Here is a 17500-nt window from a genome sequence, read left to right as displayed (position 1 = left end):
TGCTCGGCGTCCTTGGCCTTCTCTCATTTCTATACTTTTTCTTTTTTTTACGTTTGTTTATTTCGTTCGTTCGTTCGTTCGTTCATTCATAGGTTTGTTTGTTATTTCCTTAAATCTTCCTTCCTTTTAACGTAATTTCTCACCTTACTGGGGGAAAAAAAAACAAAAAAAAGAAAATAAAAACAAAAACAAAAAAAAAACAAAAACAAAAAGAAAGAAAAGAAGAAAATGAAAATTTCTTCAATATTTGTCACGTTACATAACGACACGATCGAAGTGTACGCATATTATTCGCTCGAAACAATCTCGTTGACGACGATAAAATACATATAATAGTACAACGATTATATATATGTATATATATATATGTGTGTGTGTGTGTGTGTGTGTGTGTGTGTGTGTATCGTTTAAAAGATAAAGGAAAAGAGGCAAAACAACAACTCGATATGTCATTCGTTCGAATAGATTCGCATTTTTCCAATGGTTGGAAAAACCATTTGAAAAAGCTTACGAGAAATTTACGAAATAATTTGTCGAGTTTAATATACACGCCTTTCCTTTTTTTTTTTTTTTCTTTTTTGTCTTTTTTTTTTCTCTTTTTTTCTTTTTTTTTTTTTTTTTCTTTTTTTTTTTTTTTTTTTTTTTTTTAACGTCGCATATGGATCGGGGACTAGAACGTGAGATTGTCGTGGGAGGGAAGCTTTAAAAGACCATACCGTTTCAATTGATTTGATTCGTGAAAATACGAATACGATCGAGTCGATCGAATTTTCTTTCGTTCCATTTTATATCGGTCGAGTTTTTCCAATTTTCTTTCCTTTTCTTTTCTTTTCTTTTCTTTTCATTTTCTCTCTCTCTCTCTCTCTCTCTCTCTCTCTCTCTCTCTCCTTTCTCTCCGAGACGCATCACGCGCGATTAAATCGGTAAAGCGTTGACGCAATTTTGAATCGTTTCTTAAGATTAAAATTTAAAAAGGACCCGTGATTTAGATGAAAATAGAGAAAATGCGATTTCGTTGTAAAATAAATTTCGTTGTACAAAATGATCGATCGATAACGATTTATAATATCGTACAAAATTCTCTCTCTCTCTCTCTCTCTCTCTCTTTCTCTATGTATTTATCTATCTATTTTTATCTTTATCTCTATCTCTATATGAAAAGAGACGAGACGTTTAGTTTTAACGAAGTTAAGAGACGAGTACTTTCAGAATTTAGCACGCGTCTCCGTTTTTTACTTATTATTTTTTCCCTCCTCCTTCTCCTCCTGCTCCTCTCCCTCCTCCTCCTCCTTTTACCCAGAGCCGTCCCACCCACTCGTCCGTCCGTCCGTCCTTCCGTCCATCTATCGGCCCCTTTCCTCCCTTTCCCTACTTACCCCTTATTTAATCCTCTTTTATCATGTAAATCTTGACGATCGTACTCTCACGGGAGATCAGAATCAATCGGCCATTATGTATTGGTAGGGTATGCTCGAGAATTGCTCAAACCCCGGTCGCGCGAATTTAATCGACCATTTATTTCGGCCGATCGATTTTATTATGTTTACTGGAAACGTGTATTCGAGCGGAGTGTCCTTTCATAACGCGATAGAGACCATCGTTATTTGACTCAACGAAAACGACATCTACGTTTATATCATTTTACATTTTCGTTTCCTGATGAATGAAACAGAGAGACAGAGAGATAAATAGAAATAGACAAAAGAGAGAGAGAGAGATTATTATTTCATGTACGTAAGTATCTATTACGTTGATAGCACGTTTACGTTACGATGACTGCGTACTAATCGCTTCTGTTAATTACGAGGGTCGATTATAATTATAATCGATCGATCGATCTCTCTCTCTCTCTCTCTCTCTCTCTCTCTCTCTCTCTAAGATACTTTCACTGATTTATTTATTAAGTAATCGCAAATTATGATAATAATTAATAACAATGATAGGATAGACAAAGCTATAATAATTATTAATTTTGGGAAAAGGATCTTGGTTGTGTTTTAATTAGAATCATATTTCAATGGTTTATACAGCGACAATTAGTAGTAACGAACTTTTATCTTAAGACTATTTTCATAGACTCTTTCTCTCTCTCTCTCTCTCTCTCTCACTTTCTTTCTTGTCCCTCTTACTCTTTTTCTTGAAACCAACCACATGCGTCACGCTTTACGTACCATTTACGTGTGATTTATGAGAAAAGTCTATTCTTTTAGCAACGAGAGCAGTGTATCGGGAAATTATTTATAGTCCCAAAGTAAAGCCGAAGCGAAGCCATTAGCGATGGATCGTAAAGCTTCGTAATAAGTAGCGATATGTGAGCAACTAGATCACGACCTCCTTCTATTTTCTCCTTTCTCTCTCTCTCTCTCTCTCGCTCTCTCTCTCTCTCTCTCTTTCTTTCTCTCTCTTACCAATAATAATTCGTTATCTTGTAATATAAGATTCGAACGAGGATTTTTGAATGTTCCCAATCGAGTTTGATCGAAGATTTGGATCATGTTTCTGATTGATCAAAATCCTATTATCTTAAACAGTAATATCTAGTACATCTTGAACTGATCTATTTTTCTGTGAATTAAGATAAAACAACTTAACACGTGCCGAAGTTCTAAATATAATTAAGTCGCTATTGTTGTAATTAACGACATTTAGTGCACGTCAAGTGGTTAATGTCTCGAAAATCTTCCACTCTTATTCTCCCCCTACATCCCTTAATATCTCTTCTCTATCCCTTACTACTACTACTATTACTACTACTACCAATACTACTACTACTACTACTACTACTATTATTCCTATAACCCACTCTACTTAGTTTTATTTGATCCTTCGCCGTCCATTTTATAATCCGCTATAACGTTTTATCTCATAATCCAATTTTCTATTTCGTTATTATTCCCTTTTTTCTTATCTCCTTCGTTACTAGTAGATCTCTTACTTCCTTTTTCCTTTCTTTTTATTTCTTTCTTTCTTCCTTTCTTCCTTTCTTTCTTTCTTTTCGTCTGTCTTTCTTCACGTCTCCTTTATACATACTAAAATCGAGACATTATCGTGAGTGTTTTTTCTGTTCTTTTTTATTTATTTTTTTTTTTCTTTTTCTTTTTTATCTTTATCGTTTTAATACAAAAGACAATGAAACGGTGATACGGTGATACTATCATTATCATTATTATTATTATTATTATTATTATTATCATCATCAGCAGCATTATCATTGTCGTTCTTAATATTCTTGCCCTTTTCATTTTGAATGGGCGCGCCCTTTCGCGTTCGTTTCTTGCGACTAAACAGATACGTATGTACGTATGTGGATACTGAATATATAGTAAGCAATTTCGAACTGTTCCATCCTTTTAATCTGACGCATGACTTTTGATATCGTCACTCTTATCTTTATTAACCCATTTGCATCATAGTTCTGAATACTACATTACTAACGTTATTCATCCAAGACATACAATTGCCAGTCGGCTCGTATCCACCGTTGTTAATAATATCGTGCTACGATGAGTCTTTTATTTTTATTTATTATTGATTTTAATTGGAAATTACATTTAATGATTGAACAAAAAATAATATTATAGGATTTGTACAAGTAAATAAACGGTGAAGATAGATTCGTAGATTTTTTTTTTTTTATTTAATATGATAATCTTTTTAAAACGATGATCTATGTATACGTAACGGTACATCGCAAATATCACATTTAAAAACAGGTTTATCTTAAAAAGGGATTTAGATAAGCATACATATGATTGGCATCGCTTTGATGTTTTTATTCCCTTTGCCTTCGTTTGAGTTATACTTGTGGGAAAGTGTCGACTAATGCGTCCCCACCTTATTATGGAATCATTTAAAGACGATAACGACGACTCACTCCCTTATTTTTTTTATTTTATAGTAAATTAATATAAAAAAGAAATATCTTTTTTCTTTTTTATTTATTTATTTTTCTTTTTTTTTTATATGCTCTCTTACATTTGCGCGTTGTGTGAAATTTACTTAACATTCGATAACCTATATCAATTTCACTTATGTTTTTATTATAATTTATTATTGCTGTTCGTTTCAAAGTTTTAATATTTGTTTGCATATTAAATTTAATATTTGTTTGCACAGTTCATGAATATTAAGCCTTTTCCAAAGTATATTTTGAAGATAGGTATATATCTTCTTTGAGAATTACATGATTTATAAAATTTGATAACACAAGTTTCGCTTGAATTTAGTCCGAATAAATTCTATGTGATATAAACGGTTTTTATATCGATGGAAATATTTTTGTGCGATTTATAAATACGTATGAAATTTTTAATAAACATCAAACATCTTTAATTTTTATCAACGGATCATTAAAATTATAATTATTGCTACCAAAATGTAAATTTACGGTAACGTTCAGGAAATTTTTGCGCGGCATAATATTCTTGAAATATAGAATTTCCATGCTTTTATCTATACTGCAATAACTTCGTATAGCACATTTTTGAATTATACTCATTAAAATATTTAACTCTGTATATAATTTTTAGTTTATCCTCTTTAATTTATATAAAGTTTCTCTTTGTAGCTTCGTATTTGTCACCAGTATAATTTTTGAAGTAATTCGTCATTGTGAAACAATTGAGAAACTTCGCTACCAGACATATCTCCTGTGTTGACGGTTGCACGCACCACTTGTGACGAAAAAATTATTTTTAGTGTATGATTTCCCTGTTTCCAAACAAAATCACTATTTATCATACTGATCATCTTCACTGTTATTACTGGATGAAATAAGAACGCAAATGATTTCAACTTCTGTCTATTTCCATTTGAAGTGGGCGGGTCTAATTTTGTAGAAGGTGGAGCCAATTTTGTAATGGGCGGTTCTGATTAAACAGGGGGCGGGGACAAATTCATAGAAGGCGGGACTAACTTTTTAAGGGGCCAGTTTCAATTTTTGGAGAAGTGGTGTAGGTTTAAATAGACTCGGGTCAGGGCCAACTTTGAAGGGGGTTCATAGGGGGCAGGGCCAAGTTCCAAGGGGGCGGATCTAATTTTTTTAATGGGCGGAGTAATTAGACTAAAAGTAAGGCCAACTTTAGAGAGAGTGGGCCCAATTTTGAAAGGTGCATAGTTTTCTTTGTAAGGGGGTGGGACTAATTTTGGAGGGGCCGAAACTAACTAAAAAAGTTCAAGTTACCTACTTGCGTTCAGTAACACTATAACCATCGATTGTCTGACTATAATTATCATTAAGTGGTCAAAATAATATTAACATGATTAATATCATTATATTATACTTGAAATATCTTAGAAAGTTCACGAAACATATTTTTGTTATTGCAATTAAATCAAGAAAGTAATATTTTCTTTTTTTTTAAATTGATCGTCTGTTTTTATTAATATTATTATTAATGCTTTCGTAAAGTACGGATGCATGTGGACATTTCTTTCTCCTCGTCCACAATGAGATTCGTGATGGCGACGGAAAAGAATAAAAAAAAATAGAATCGACGATCTCTTTTCCGATATCGAATTCACATTTTTTCTTTTTGTTCCCTTTCTTCGTTCTTTTTTTTTCTTTATTTCTATTTTTACGCTGTGCTAAACGTTCTCTTTTTTCGCTCGCTATCGAGGAAGATGGTCTCGAATTTAATCGAATAAAATGTAAAAAAGAAAAAAAGAGAGGAAAAAAAAGAAGAAAAGAGAAAAGTATCAAACCATTATGAAACTCATAGACGTTAAAGTATTTTACGTCGATAATGTATAATAAGATTTTTATTGAGATTTTACTCGATCGTTTTACTTGATTTTTTTTTCTTTTGCTTTTTTTTCTTTATTTTCTTTTTTTTTTTTTTTTTTTTTTTTTTTTTTTTTGTTTAATGGCTTCAACGCTGAGAATCTTCTTCGTAACGATTTTAGTTAACAGCTCGAAACTTGTTAGAAAAAAAAATGATCTACATACGTAAATACATGCATACATGCATACATACATACATACATGCGTATCATTTTCGTTGCTCCATTAAATTCATTCACGAACGGGCAATACGATGCAGTAACAATGCGTCGACATATGTACAAGAAATAGAGAGTATCCAATGAAAAAGATTTTGCTACTGAATTTGCACGATGAGAAACGCGTGTTCGGCGTTAAATGAGAACTTAAATATGTTATTGTTGAATATTTAATATCGTCCCTTCGGAAATATATATTGTTGTTTTTCTTTTTTCTTTTTTATTTTTTTTTTTTTTTCGTTTTATCCCGTTCGTCCAATAAAGCGAAGAGTTGAAAAGAGAATAATGAAAAAAAGAAAAAAAAAAGAATAAAAAGCGGAAGGATGATAAAACTAGGACGATTTGTAATTTCTCTGCGATTGCTACTTTTCAGCTTTACTGAAAAAGCAGACATATATATATATATATATATAATATACGGAATAACAAAGGACGCATTCGATGTGATTATTTGTTAAATATATAATTGGCATGTTTGTAACGTTTTTACACGCTTCTTAACGCCCATCATTTTTTTCTATTGTCAATTTGCATTTGTTTTTTTTTCCTCCAATATTGAATTCAAATTTTTCTTTTTTCTTTTTCTCCTTTCTTTTTTTTTCTCTCTATATTTTTTTTACCTTTAACACCGTCAAACTTCTCCTTCTAGCGTCATTATCACACGAGCCGTTGTCTCGAATTTAATCGAATATATTGTAGATAATAGATGTAACATATGTAAAATAGAATGGATAAAAGAGACGATTATTTTTTCGAATATACGAAATTACAAATTGCTCTGTAGAAAATCAAATATAACGGGATTGCTCAATTGGTCGGATTCGAATAGTGAATAGATAACGGAAGGATGCATCTTTATCGATTGATACCCATCATAAATGCTTATCACGGCTCATTTCCAAATCATTTTTCTTGATCGTTCGTATAAACATAGTACGTTTTTGTAGTTTCAAACGACGTTTCTCTCTATTAAAATTTATCTTCCAATTAATTTATATCACAGATCGTATTTATAACGAATAATAGTTTTTATTTTTATTATGATATCAGTTTCGTGCGTTATTATTTATGCGTAATTTTTTTCGTATGTAAACAAAGATTTAAGACTTCAAATTAAAGAGAATATATATATATATATAATACTATTAATAAAGCTAATTATAAAATGCTTAGAAAGAACATCGAAGCATGAAATTATTTCGGCCATTTTTAATAAATTTTCTTTTATCTACGGTAAATCGGTTTTAATTGCTGAAAATCGTTCCTAAAGTTGTAAACTTTCTTTTATACTTCTTTTTTTTTCTTTCTTTATCTTTTTTTCTTTAGCTCCAAACAAAAATCAACGACAATGAATAAAATTAATAAAATATAACATTTGAATAGTTTTCTTAAAACTAATTTGAAACGACGAAACGAAATATATTGAATTATGCATGCACTCGTTTATTTTAAAAGACAATTGGGTCTCTATTTTTTTTTGCTTTGTTTTTTTTTTCTTTTATATATATATATATATATATATATATATATATATATATATATATATGGACTTTTCGTAACGATAAATTTTTTTTTATTAAATTTCTTTCTAAATTTAAACAATATATATAGAGAAGCGCATTTTCAATAATTCGTAATTCCATCAATTAATATACTTATCACATGTATTAATAATTCAATAAATTTTGCAATCTATTTGTTATTTCTCCCTCTCTCTCTCTCTCTCTCTCTCTCTTTCTCTCTTTCTATCTATCTATCTCATTAATTAATGAGATACAGGATAAAAAAAAAAAAAAAAAAGAAAACATAACAACTTTTACCATTTAGGATTGTTGTTTTGAAAATTTATTTAAAGTAAATAAGACGAAACAACACTTGTCGATTATTTTCATTTGTTTTATCAAAATCTGTAAGATATAATTTAAAATAAATTACGACAATTCACTGATGTTCCTTTATCAATCGAAAAAATTAATCAATCTTGACGTTTCTTTTTTATTTTATGCGCGTCGTGTAAATAAAAAAAAAAAAAGAAAAAAAAAAAGGAAAAGAAAAGAAAAGAAAAAAAAACCGATGCGCTCGAATAGGTGCTCTCAAAAAAAAATCAACTCACGACTTTCCCATTCCAAATATTTAAGTTTTAAAACTCTAATTATATCTTTTCATTTTTAAAACGATCCCACTTGATCAAATATCACGTATACGGTTTATGATCTACGGATCATTTTATGGTCATCGTGAAAATAATTTTTTTTTTTAAATCAGAACATAAAAAAAATGACGAATAATAACCGTATGAACAATTGATACGTTCTAATCGATCTTTCTGATATAAATACAATGGAACTGTGTATGTTATAAATACATATAATAATATTATCTATCTTGCATTTCAAGAATGTAAAAAATGAACAGGAATTATTATAGAATCTATATTAAACGATACGTTTAATCTGAAAAAATATTAAATTCGTTTATTAGTAAAAGAAAGATATGTAGAATAACGCCATTTGTAAACATTAAAATATTAATGAGTATAAGGTAAATATTGATAATTCTTTTTTTTTTTCTCTTTTTTTTTTTTTCTTTTATATTTGCACGTTATGAAAAATTAAGAGAAATACGTAAAGCTAGAGTTGGTTGATCGATATGAAAGAAATCATTAATAATTTTATCAAATTCATCATCTTTTTTTCATAAAGTCAATTCAAAATCTTAAATTCTTTTTCTAAGACTCCAATACACCTATGTGAAATATATCTTTCTTATCCATGATTTTAAATTAATGTTGGAAATAAATTAATGTTGATGAATAATGAATGACGTAAACTTTTTATAAACAAATCTTTATATTTTGACGTACACATGTATTTCATATTTTTTTTATCTGTCTTACATTAAATATATCACGTTTCTTTCATTTACGTTAAAATTGTTCGTATTAAGACAATGCACATAAAAACAATGTATTTACACGGGACAGAATATAAAAAAAAAAAAGCCGTATATATATGTATACATATGTACGTGTAACACACAGATACACACACACACACACACACACATTATATATAACGCTTATTTAATATTACAACGCTATAGAAAGTCTATAGAAAATGTATAAACATTTAATATGAAAGAGAAAGAATGACTTATGATATTTTCCAAAGTAGTACGGAATAATAGATAAAATGAGGAAAGTTTAATGAACAAATGTCGAATAATATAGAACGACGAAATTAGAATGATCGGTAACGAAGAATAATTAATTTTACTTTGATATCTACGCACGCAAAAGGAATAAAAAAAAAAAAGAAAAAAAAAAAAAAAAGAAAAAAAAAAAGAAAAAAACGTAGAAAGAGAACAAAAAGAGATAGAGAGAGAGAGAGAGAAAGAAAAGAGAGAAAGAAATCGTACATTAATACTTTTATCCCTTTTATGAATCTTTCGGTACCTTGGCGACACGAACTTTTTCAATTTTCTTCAAACTCATAATTTCCTATAGGAGGATCCTCGAAACATACGATATTTCAAAGTAGAAATTAATAGAAACCCGAACGGCTATGAATCGACGAAAAGCTGCCTCCACTCGAACCCAAACCTCTCTTTCTCTTTTACTCGTACTCTCATTATTATTCACGATGCTCGCGTATTTTAATTAGAAAGAAAGAGAGAGAGAGAGAGAGAGAGAGAGAGAGAGAGAAAGAGAGAGGGAGATGGAGAAATAAAAAATATAGTATCTCTGTTCTTTATTCAATTTCTCCTTCCTCATGGTATTTATTTATTTTTTCTTTTGGCTTCTTTTGATGATTTTTCTTTTTTAAGAATTAAAAGCAACCTAAACGGACTAAATTTCACTCAGACTCCTCTCGTGATAACTAAATCAATCCGTAGAATGTGTTCTATTTGAAAGTTTAATTAATTAATCTAGATATATTAATCGTTTTAAAAATTCAGTATCGACTAATCTTCTTTTTCTTTTTCTTCTTCTTCTTTTTTCTTTTCCTTTTTCTTCTTCTTCTTCCTCTTTCTTTTTATCTTTTTGCATTTTCTTCTTTTTCTTTTTCTTCTCCTTTTTCTCCCACTCAGCCATCCATTTGATTTTTTTTTCTTTTTTTTTTTTTTTTTTTTTTTACATATCATTTCTATCTCGCAAACTATATATTTTTCTTTTTTCTTCTTCTTTTTCTTTTTTTTTTTTCTTTTTTCAATTTCACATTCAAAAAACGTTTTCAAACGTGTATCGCTATAGTTAAATTTAATTAACGCGACGAAATTCAAGGATTTTGTGAGAAATGATTTCGTTAAGGGGAAAAAAAAAAATAATAATAATAATAATAATAATAATAAAAAAGAAAAGTATAACGTTAAAGTGAAACGCGTTTTAACAAATCTTTTTATTACTTTTAGAAATTAATATTATTTTGTAAACGCATTACAACGTCCAAATAAACGTAAAAGTGCGTATGCTTTGAAAAGTGATTTTTTATTTATTTTCTTCTTTTTTATTTCCCCTTTTTTTTTTTATTTTATTTTATTTCATTTCATTTCATTTCATTTCATTTCATTCCACTTCATTTTATTTTATTTTATTTTAATCATATAAAATAAATAGGAATAGAAAGTGACATGTTGTTTGGAAGATAGAGTGGGATATTTGAAAAAATAAAATAATAAAATAAAAAGCAAAAAGAGAGAATAAAAAGATAGAAAGAAAAAAAAAAGGAAAAGAAGAATGATGAATGTTTAGAATATAAAACAGTTGATTTTTTTAAAGAAAGAGAGAAAGAGAAAGAGAAAGAGAGAGAGAGAGAGAGAGAGAGAGAGAGATAAAGAGAAAAACAAAACAGGAATGAAAATATTCCGACCAATCACTATTCCTTTCAACCTGATCGAACGCATTGCACGGTTAAAAATCGAAGGTCTCATGTTAATACTTCTTAAAGGGCGAGCATATACAAAGACTATATAGAAATACATACATACATACATACTTATATATATATATATATATATATATATATATATATATAGATACTTGTTTATATACCGTATATAAACAAGTAGGTCTTATGTTTTAGAGGACTTCAAAACTTATCCTTAGATATGTCCTAGTTAATATTAATCATTACGAGCTGTGCATAATCGTTGGATCAAGGTTAGGACGAGATTTATCCCTTTTCCCAACTCACCCTTCTCACTTCCAACAATCCCATCCTCAATCTTCATTCCCACCACCACCACCACCCCCGTTATGCTCCATCCAACAACTTCGTAAGCTAGTAATTGGTTTCGCGTAGAATAAACAAAAGGCTTGTCTCTTCTTTGTTCAAAGAGAAACCAACAGATGTGCGCGGCCCGTTTAAACATACACACACAAACACACACACACAAACATATGTATCTACACGTCATACGTACGAATACATATAAATATCTAATGGTCACGATTAATTCGAAAACAATTTTTATTTCTTTTTATTTTTTTATGTTTCATCGACGAAACGTGTTAAAAAAAAAAAAAAAAAAAAAAGTTATAAAACGCGTTATTACGAGCTCGAAGCATGAACCTGAGATTCGATTTCTCATTCTCTCTCTCTCTCTCTCTCTCTATATATATATATATATATATATATGCCTGTCTCTCTCACTCATTCTTTCTTCCAGAATGAATATAGGTGCTCCGACCTTACCTAACGTACGATCGATAAAGTGCGTACGTTAAAAGAGGGACCATGCGAATCCGTAAAAGCGAGCGGTGTTGAGAAAAGACGTAGAGGAATAGTTTCTCGAGCATCTCTCATTCTTTCTTCTTTCTTCTTTTTTCTTTCTCTTTTCTTTTCTTTTTTCCTTTTCTTTCTCTTTTTCTTTTTCTTTTTCCTTTTCCTTTTCTTTTTCTTTTCAACGAATCCTTTTCCCTTCAGTTTTCTTTGCGCACGTTTCTTTATTTCACATACTCTCTCTCTCTCTCTCTCTCTCTCTCTCTCTCTCTCTTCTTTTATATGTAGAAGCCTTTAAAAAAAAAAAGAAAAAAAAAAAAACCCCACATTTTACTTATGAGTAAAATAAGACGTTCCTCTTTATTATATTTTATAAATTTTCTCTTACATTTTCGTGCTTAAAATGTCGTTTTATTTTTTTCTTCTTTTTTTCCTTTCTTTTCCTCTTTCTCCTTTTTTTTTTTTTTTTTTTTTTTTGTTCAACCAACGATCGAAGAAAAAAATGTCTTTTGTTCATAGATGATTGATTAATTTCATTGGATTATTATTTTAGGCTTTATGGATTTAATTATTTTCATTGATTAATTTCTTGCAAGTCGAAACGTTAACAGATAAAGAGAGAGAGAGAGAGAGAGAGAGGGAGAGAGAAAGAGAGAGATTCTTTTTCAAAATTTATCGTTCGTTTCAATGATTTACTAAGATAATAATGAAGATTGTATTACTAACAGTAAACATCTGCGTTTGATCGTATCGTTATAGATAATATCGCTACATAAACAATATTATACTGTATTAACGAATTAAATTTTTATTAAATCGTTGTTCCTTCCCACCCCCCCCCCCCCCCTCTCTCTCTCTCTCTCTCTCTTATTTATTTCTATTTTCTATTTGTTTTATCCTTTATTTCCTTTTTTATCGTTTCGAACCACGAGAAAAAAAAATAAATTAGGTTATCGTCTTCTGACAGTTACGTACTCCTAAAAGAAAAAAAGAAAAAAGAAAAAAGGAAAATAAAAAAAAGAAAAAAACAGAAAAAACAAAGATAAAAAAAGAAAGAAGAACGAGCTCTCTGGGCTGTCTCTTCTCGTAGTCGAAACAAAATTATCCCGGTTCCGATGTCGATGTTTTTAAAGGAAACAAAAACGAGAGCTCGATCGTTACTCCTCGACCATTATCTCCATCCGAGCTCAGAGAGTGTAAAAAATGCTCGAGTACGTAGCTGAACTTTCGATAGAAACGCGCTTTGTTATAGAACCGGGAAGGAAAGTAAGTTAACTTGGCTTGCTTGCGCTTGCTTCGTTCGATTTCTCGTATATAGTTGAAAAAAAAAAGAAAGGAAAAAAAAGGAGAGAAAAGGAAAAAAAAAAAGAAGAGAAAAAAAGAAAAATACGAAGGAACGAGAAAAAGAGATTATATAAAATTTAAACAAAATATAGATGAAATATATATACATATATATATATATATATATATATATATATATATATATATATATAAATGAATGGATTGAAAAAAATGTTTTTTCGTATGATATCTTATATGAGATACGCGATGAACAACAAAACGATACAATTTTTATATACCTTTTAAACGGTATATTTGATCTCAAAATTACAAATGCGAGACAAATAAAACGAGAAAGAGAGAGAGAGAGAGAGAGAGAGAGAATAATGAATTTTATCGGTAATAGCAATTGCTATCAATTTTCAACCATGTTCCCTTATATTTGTACGTAATTATAAACTTAGGGTGAAAATTTATCCCACCAATGTAATTCAATGATTTTACTAATTGAATCATTTTTATAATACTTTTACGTCCCTTAGAACGTATTCATCCCTCGTCGTATAAACACCCCCGCGTTTCTTTCGTTCATCCCTTTAATCTACTTCTTTTTTCTTTTTTTTTTTTTTTTCTTTTTTTTTTTTTTTTTTTTTTTTTTTTTTTTTTTTTTTTACGTGTGCACCATGTGACTGATTCTTATACGTTGAACTCCCTAATTCTACGTTATTTCTTCGATAATCCTATCGTTCTGATATATCGTATAACTTTTCTTATATTTTTCTTATCACCGTAGAAAATTCTTTCGTTTAATTGATTTTCTCTAATTAATTTTTATTGATTAACAATTCATCCTTATCTTCGTTCACATTGTCGATTTATATACATACGCATGTATTACACATATACATATATACTTATCTAAGTACTTACTTACCGATCGCATTTAATTCAACGAAATAATAATCCTTTTCTATTCATTTCTAATATTAATACAATATTTATTTATGTATTTTCAATTTTTACGAGATATCGTTGGCGTGAGATGTTGACTTAAAAAAAAAAAAAAAAAAAAAGAAAAAGAAAATTATTCCCATACGATTCATACGACTTATTCAACTTTTGTTCGCCTTTTCTTTGTTGTTTTTCTTTATTTATCTTTTTCTTCTTCTTTTTTCTCTTTGTATCTCATCTCGAATTTTAGGAAAATGCGAATTTTTAAAACGAGGAACGAAAGAAAAGGAGGTTACGAAAAGTGTTATTAGACGCGAAAAAGTACGGATGTGTGAGCAGATAGAAAGAGTTAAGATGTAATTTCGTAGAAATTTGTGACGTTACATTTTAAAGAATAGATATATATATATATATGTATTTTTTCTTTTTTTTTTTTTGATGACATTAACAAACGACAAAAGATCGCAGCAAAGGTTTTGAAAATGAACTAATGTGCGGTCGTACGTTTGCTCATTCTTTTTACGAATGTTACTCGCGAAAAAAGTTACTCGCGAATTATCAAGTTTTATGAAGCTCGGGAAAATACTTTGAGAGAAGGAAAGAGAGAGAGAGAGAGAAAGAGAAAGACGAAAAGACAGACAAAAAGAAGAGAGAGAGAGAGAGAGAGAGAGAGAGAAAGGAAAACTAGCTTTACCGTTCTTAGCACGTCCGACCGGTTGACCGTAATCACTGAATTCATTTTACTACTTTCAACTTTTCACGTTTAGTTCGAGAGGCGGTAGCATGTTTTGTTAGCGCACGAGCGAACAAGAGAACGAGCGAACGCGTCGATCTTGCGAGTCGAGAGAAGACAATCATGAAGTTATGTAAATATCGCGTGCGGCTTTATTCAACTCGCCTTGACTATTTGTGGTCACTTTTCCGGAACGCGCGAAGGAAGCGAAACAAGCTTTGATTATATTGAAAGTTTAATACGGACAAGCCAACAAACATGACCATTTTTATTTTTTTTTTTTTTTCTTTTCTTTTTTCTTTTTTTTTTCTTTCTTACTCCCTTTTCTCTCTTTTTTTCCTTCTACTTTTCCCTCTTTTTTCTTATTTTTTTCATTCCGCGATAACAGCGTTACATTGATCCTTTTTTCTTTTCTTTTCTTTTCTTTTCTATTCTTTTCTTTTCTTTTCTTTTCTTTTCTTTTCTTTTCTCGCCGCTCCTCCCTCCCTCATTTTTTCTTGATGCACCAAACGATCCACGGAATAAATGCACGGGAATATTGTTTCCCGTTTTCCTTTTTCTTCCCCGCCTCCCCCTCCCCCCCCCCTCTCTCTCTACCTATCTATTTTATTTCTAATATATAATGCTCTCGATCCTATTTCGAATCGTACCTTCTGACCGAATATTTTTTCAAGATCATTCCAATGATCATCGGCCATCGGCTGATAAGATACAAATCCTGTTTTTAAATCAACGATCTGTATATATATTTTAACAACTTTCAAATTCGTTTTCCAATTTTCCCAGAGATATCCCCGAATTTTTCCCCCTCCCCTCTTCTCTCTCTCCCTCTCTTTCTCTCTCTCTCTCTCTCTCTCTCTCTATCTATCTATCTCTATCTCTGTCTCTCTTTTTTTTTTTTATCTGTTTCGCTTAGGCGAAAAAAACGCGGCTTGTAAAATCGAAACAAAACAAAAGAAAAAAAAAAAAAAGAAAAAGGGAAAAGAAAAGAAAAGAAAGAAACAAAAAAGAAAAAAAAGTGGACCATTCTTCTCCTACCTCCAATTTCCCAAATCTATAAGCAGAATATGGAACGATCGTTATGCTATCACGATTCGTTGCACGCACTCGGAGTGTCCCGATTATCCGAATATCGATCGTCTCTACGGAACTTTATCGAGATACATTCGAAGTACAAATCGTAAATATAGTAAACATAATATTTACGTATGAAAAAAAAAAGGGGTAGGAAGTGAGAAAGGGAGGGATTCGAGATCGAAAGGTTCGAGCAAAAAAAAAATATCATTCGAACTGCTGATTTGATCGGAAACGATAAAATTTATTCCAATCAACGATATATACATATATATATATGTATATCGGAAATTTCAAATTTCAAAATTTATTATTATTCGCCTTAACGAAAAGTATTCTATCACAATTTTTCGTTAACTCGTTTATCCAAATGTGAACTCGCCTATAATTATTAAATGAAATTTTAAATGAACCTATGAACACGTTTTTATCGTTCGATCATAACACAATACGATAACACGTCACTTTTCTATATTTATTTTCGCATGAATTTTTATGATAAAATTTATTCCGTCCTCTTCTCTTGCTCCAAATCTGCAACCATCTCTACATCCCTTTCCGCACCCCCCTTCTCCTCTCCTCATTCTGCCCCAAACCTCAACCCATCCCCACTTTCACGTCAGTCCACTCCAACTCTTAAAAGAAAATCTAATTTCCATCGTGAAAATACTCGTGCAAACTAGTCATAGACTAAGTTCGATCACCTGAATGGCATGAATTCGTGATCTGATCGTTTGATCGATCGATCGATCGATCGATCGAAGGCGAACTTTTCGAGAGGAGGCATTTTAAGTGATACAAATCAACGAAATAGCCGACATTACAGATTAACAATTCGATAGTTATAACGTAGTAGTTCAGTTTCATCTTGTATAGGACGCAACTTTATATATGAAAAATAAATAATAAAAGTCAATCCTATTGTCATTCGTGCGAACGTGAGAGAGAAAAAGAGAAAGAGAATGAGAGACAGACAGAGAAAGAGAGAGAAAGAGAGAGAGTACACTGTTGGTCTGTCGCATTCTCTTTATTCGAAAATCAGGGCATTACGACGCGTTTGCTTAGCAATGTAAAAGTCAGGAGCCACATCGTGAATCACTCGTATCGATGATACGTCTGCGTTCATTGTAAGATTTAAATGTCACTCGTGTTGTCCTATAATTACAGGCAGCGAGCATGCCATGCTCGCTTAACGGAGAGGTATACGTGTTGCACTCCAGGCGCAACATGCACCTTTCCGTGCACCTACCGCATCGCCAACGAGAGGAAGAACATAATCAACAACTACTATTACAACAACAACTACAACAACAACAACAACAACAACAACAACAACAACAACAACTACTACTATTACTACTACTGCTACTACTACTATTACTATTACTACAACAACTGCAACAACAACAACAACAACAACAACAAGAAAAGCAACGACAAAATCAAGAACAAGAAGAGGTACGACAAAGGTTAAAGTAGCGGCAAAATTGGCAACAAGAAGAAAACGAGTTTTGGATTCACAGATTGGTTGGAATAACGAGCAGCAGTATCATGTTCAATGAAGTATATGCAGTTATGATTATCGAGTAGGTTCGAATACTTGTTTAATATTTTACGTTTTTGTTTTTTCTTTTTTTTTTTTTTTTTTACTTCTTCTTCTTCTTCTTCTTCTTCTTCCTCACAGTCTTCCAATCCTTCCTCAATTCCTCTTAAAAAAAAAATTCCTTTTACGAGATCA

The 17500-nt window shown here is 30.8% G+C and overlaps 1 protein-coding gene across 12 annotated transcripts in view; it reads left to right on the top strand.

Moving 5' to 3' along the window:
- Positions 1-17500, top strand: part of LOC124951460 (muscarinic acetylcholine receptor DM1) — a 43302-nt gene that overhangs the window by 7319 nt on the left and 18483 nt on the right. For 11 of the 12 annotated variants that reach the window (XR_007101611.1, XM_047499886.1, XM_047499885.1 and 8 more), the window contains one exon: positions 16930-17348. The exons of the other annotated variant lie outside the window; for it this stretch is intronic. The gene's annotated coding sequence lies outside the window, so the exon portion shown is untranslated. The remainder of the gene's footprint in view (positions 1-16929; positions 17349-17500) is intronic. 12 annotated transcript variants of the gene reach the window in all.

This window comes from Vespa velutina, chromosome 9 (assembly GCF_912470025.1).
Source record: "Vespa velutina chromosome 9, iVesVel2.1, whole genome shotgun sequence".
Classification (NCBI taxonomy): Eukaryota; Metazoa; Arthropoda; class Insecta; order Hymenoptera; family Vespidae; genus Vespa; species Vespa velutina.
This window is presented reverse-complemented; position numbering and strand designations above follow the sequence as displayed.